This window comes from Ovis aries, chromosome 5 (assembly GCF_016772045.2).
Source record: "Ovis aries strain OAR_USU_Benz2616 breed Rambouillet chromosome 5, ARS-UI_Ramb_v3.0, whole genome shotgun sequence".
Taxonomy (NCBI): domain Eukaryota; kingdom Metazoa; phylum Chordata; class Mammalia; order Artiodactyla; family Bovidae; genus Ovis; species Ovis aries.
This window is the reverse complement of record NC_056058.1, coordinates 35,622,979-35,628,165: the sequence shown is the minus strand read 5'-3', so window position 1 is coordinate 35,628,165 and position 5,187 is coordinate 35,622,979.

Sequence of the window (5,187 nt, the reverse complement as noted above, 5' to 3'; positions counted from 1 at the left end):
GACATCGTGTATCAAATTAGTGGCTCAACCACGGAGAAAATAACAATTTCAAGTGAATTTAAAACACACTATCTGTAGGGCATTAATCCTACATTTTCCCAATAGGCTATATCCTAAAAACAGAAAAATCTTAAATGATATTTAGTAATCACAGGTCAGTAAAAACATTGATGTTGTTATTTTAAAACTATACAGATATAGAAAATAAATATATGGTTACCAAAAGGGAAAAGAGCCTGATGTTGCAGAAGATTGAGGGCAGGAAAAGAAGGGGGTGACAGAAAATGAGATAGATAGATGGCATTACCGACTCAATGGACATGAACTTGAGCAAACTCCAGGAGAGAAGGCATAGGGAAGCCTGGCATGGGGTTACGCAGAATCAGACATGACTGAGCGACTGAATAACAGTAACAAAAGGGAAAGGAAGAGGAGGTATTAGGAGATTGGGATTAACAGATACACAGTACTATATATAAAATAGATAAAACAACAAGGACCTACTGTATAGCACAGGGAACTATATTCAATATCTTGTAATAACCTGTAATAGAAAAGAATCTGAAAAAGAATATATATTTGTGTGCATGCATATGTATAACTGAATCACTTTGCTGTGCATCAGAAACTAATATAACATTGTAAACCAATTACACTTCAATAAAAAATAAATTAAAAAAAACTGTATATGGGGGTTTCCCTGGTGGCTCAATGGCAAAGAATCCACCTGCCAATTCAGGAGACCCAGGTTTGATCCCTGGATACCCTAGATCCCTGTCAACCTACTCCAGTATTCTTGCCTGGGAAATTCCATGAACAGAGACGCCTGGTGGGCTACAGTGCATGGGGTCACAAAAGAGTTGTACATGACTTAGCGACTAAACAACAACAATAGCATATCTTCCTGTAGATAGAGCAAAAAAGAGTGGTTATATTATGCTTTAGAACCAAGATTTATGGCTTCCCAGGTGGTACAGTAGTAAAGAATCTGTCTGCCACTGCAGGAGAACCAACATTTTTGGTGAAAAAGAAATATATAGATCTAAAATCAAAAGGATTAAGTAAAACATTGTAATCTTAAATTTAAATTAGAAATATTAATAAGAACACAATTTATTTTTCTTTTTCAAACAGAAAATGTGTTGCCCAATTCTGTTGACTAAAGAGGTCTATTAAATGTAATTACTGAGGAGCCCCAACAATGGTTTCTAAATATAATTTTCTGCTAACAGATCATAGAATTCCTTGAAGAAATGACTAATCCCAGTCTGAGGGCAGGTAATGTACAGGATGAGCTGGGAATGTGTGTTAGAGAGCAAACAAGCTGTTGAACTGTTACAAGGGGCCAAAGATGGGGAAATTTAAGCATCAGAAATTATAACAATGGGCTTTGCTGGTGGCTCAGTGGTGAAGAATCCACCTGCCAGTGCAGAAGACACGGGTTCGATCCCTGATCCAGGAAGATCGCACGTGCTGCGGAGCACCTAAGCTTCTGCACCACAGCTGTTGAGCCTGTGCTCTAGACCTTGGGAGCCACAACTACTGAGCCCACGAGCTGCAGCTACTAAAGCCTGTGTGCTCTAGAACCCATGCTTGGCAACAAGAGAAGCCATCGCAATGAGAAGCTCATGCACCGCAGCTAGAGAGTATCCCCTGCTTACCTGACTAGAGAAAAGCCTGAGCAACAACAAAGACTCAGCACAGCCAAAAAAAGTTTAAATAAATAAATAAAATTATTTTTTAAATATAATGACTATCTCTTCTGTGCTGAATTGCCTTTGCAACTTTGTCAGAAATTAGTTGTTTACATACATGTATGTCTTTTTTCTAGACTACTATTTTCTATTTCTATTTTCTTTCATTGATCTATTTGTTTATTTTGATGTCAAAACCACACTGTTTTAATAACTGTAACTGTATAATAAGTCTTGAAATCTGGTAGTATTAGTCCTCCAACTTTGTTCTTTGCCAAAGTTTTTTTTTTTTTTTTTCTATTTTAGGTACTGCCAGGGTTCTGTGATTGCATTGACTCTATTTTTTTCTAATTTATTTATTTTAATTGGAGGCTAATTACTTTAAAATATTGTATTGATTTTGCCATACATTGATATGAATCCGCCATGGGTGTACATGTGCTCCCCATCTGGAACCCCCCTCCCACCTCCCTCCCCATATTATCCCTCTGGGTCATCCCAGTGCACCAGCCCCCAGCATCCTGTATCAGGCATCAAACCTGGACTGGAAATTCATTTCCCATATGATAGTATATATGTTTCAATGTTATTCTCCCAAATCATACCAGCCTCGCCCTCTCCCACAGAGTCCAAAAGACTGTTCTATACATCCGTGTCTCTTTTGCTGTCTCTCATACAGGGTTATCATTACCATCTTTCCAAATTCCATATATATGCGTTAGTATACTGTGTTGGTGTTTTCCTTTCTGGCTTCAGTTCAGTTCAGTTCAGTCGCTCAGTCGTGTCTGACTCTTTGCCACCCCATGAATCGCAGCACGCCAGGCCTCCCTCTCCATCACCAACTCCCAGAGTTCACTCAGACTTGCGTCCATCGAGTCAGTGATGCCATTCAGCCATCTCATCCTCTGTCATCCCCTTCTCCTCCTGCCCCCAATCCCTCCCAGCATCAAAGTCTTTTCCAATGAGTCAACTCTTCGCATGAGGTGGCCAAAGTACTGGAGTTTAAGCTTTAGCATCATTCCTTCCAAAAGAAATCCCAGGGCTGATCTCCTTCAGAATGGACTGGTTGGATCTCCTTGCAGTCCAAGGGACTCTCAAGAGTCTTCTCCAACACCACAGTTCAAAAGCATCAATTCTTCGGCCTCAGCCTTCTTCACAGTCCAACTCTCACATCCGTACATGACTGCTGGAAAAACCATAGCCTTGACTAGACGGACCTTAGTTGGCAAGGTAATGGCTCTGCTTTTTTTTTTAATATGTCACTTATTTTATTTATTTATTTTTAAAATTTTTATTTTTACTTTATTTTACTTTACAATACTGTATTGGTTTTGCCATACATTGACATGAATCCACCATGGGTGTACATGCATTCCCAAACATGAACCCCCCTCCCACCTCCCTCCCCTGGCTCTGCTTTTGAATATACTATCTAGGTTGATCATAACTTTTCCTCCAAGGAGTAAGCGTCTTTTAATGTCATGCCTGCAGTCACCATCTGCAGTGATTTTGGAGCCCCCAAAAATAAAGTCTGACACTGTTTCCACTGTTTCCCCATCTATTTCCCGTGAAGTGATGAGACTGGATGCCATGATCTTCGTTTTCTGAATATTGAGCTTTAAGCCAACTTTTTCACTCTCCTCTTTTACTTTCATCAAGAGGCTTTTTAGTTGCTCTTCAATTTCTGCCATAAGGGTGGTGTCATCTGCATATCTGAGGTTATTGATATTTCTCCCAGCAATCTTGATTCCAGCTTGTGTTTCTTCCAGTCCAGCGTTTCTCATGATGTACTCTGCATAGAAGTTAAATAAGCAGGGTGACAATATACAGCCTTGACGTACTCCTTTTCCTATTTGGAACCAGTCTGTTGTTCCATGTCCAGTTCTAACTGTTGCTTCCTGACTTGCATACAGATTTCTCCAGAGGCAGGTCAGGTGGTCTGGTATTCCCATCTCTTTCAGAAATTTCCACAGTTTATTGTGATCCACACAGTCAAAGGCTTTGGCATAGTCAATAAAGCAGAAATACATGTTTTTCTGGAACTCTTTTACTTTTTCCATGATCCAGCAGATATTGGTAATTTGATCTCTGATTCCTCTATCTTTTCTAAAACCAGCTTGAACATCTGGAAGTTCACGGTTCACATATTGCTGAAGCCTGGCTTGGAGAATTTTGAGCATTACTTTACTAGCGTGTGAGATGAGTGCAATTGTGTGGTAGTTTGAGCATTCTTTGGCATTGCCTCTCTTTGACTTACTTCATGCTGTATAATAGGCTCCAGTTTCATCCACCTCATTAGAACTGATTCAAATGTATTCTTTTTAATGGCTGAGTAATACTCCATTGTATATATGTACCACAGCTTTCTTATCCATTCATCTGCTGATGGACATCTAGGTTGTTTCCATGTCCTGGCTATCATAAACAGTGCTGCGATGAACATTGGGGTACATGTGTCTCTTTCAATTCTGGTTTCCTTGGTGTGTATGCCCAGAAGTGGGATTGCTGGGTCATAAGGCAGTTCTATTTCCAGTATTTTAAGGAATCTCCACACTGTTCTCCATAGCGGCTATACTAGTTTGCATTCCCACCAACAGTGTAAGAGGGTTCCCTTTTCTCCACACCCTCTCCAGCATTTATTGCTTGTAGACTTTTGGATCGCAGCCATTCTGACTGGCGTGAAATGGTACCTCAATGTGATTTTGATTTGCACTTCTCTGATAATGAGTGACGTTGAGCATCTTTTCACGTGTTTGTTAGCCATCTGTATGTCTTCTTTGGAAAAATGTCTGCTCAGTTCTTTGGCCCATTTTTTGATTGGGTCATTTATTTTTCTGGAATTGAGCTGCAGGAGTTGCTTGTATATTTTTGAGATTAATTCTTTGTCAGTTGCTTCATTTGCTATTTTCTCCCGTTCTGAAGGCTGTCTTTTCACCTTGCTTATAGTTTCTTTTCTTGTGCAGAAGCTTTTAATTTTAATTAGGTCCCATTTGTTTATTTTTGCCTTTATTTCCAATATTGTGGGAAGTGGGTCATGGAGGATCCTGCTGTGATTTATGTTGGAGAGTGTTTTGCCTATGTTCTCCTCTAGGAGTTTTATAGTTTCTGGTCTTACGTTTGGATCTTTAATCCATTTTGAGTTTATTTTTGTGTATGGTGTTAGAAAGTGTTCTAGTTTCATTCTTTTACAAGTGGTTGACCAGTTTTCCCAGCACCATTTGTTAAAGAGATTGTCTTTTCTCCATTGTATATTCTTGCCTCCTTTGTCAAAGATAAGATGTCCATAGGTGCGTGGATTTATCTCTGGGCTTTCTATTTTGTTCCATTGATCTATATTTCTTTGTGCCAGTACCATACTGTCTTGATGACTGTGGCTTTGTAGTAGAGCCTGAAGTCCGGCAGGTTGATTCCTCCAGTTCCACTCTTCTTTCTCAAGATTGCTTTGGCTATTTGAGGTGTTTTGTATTTCCATACAAATTGTGAAATTATTTGT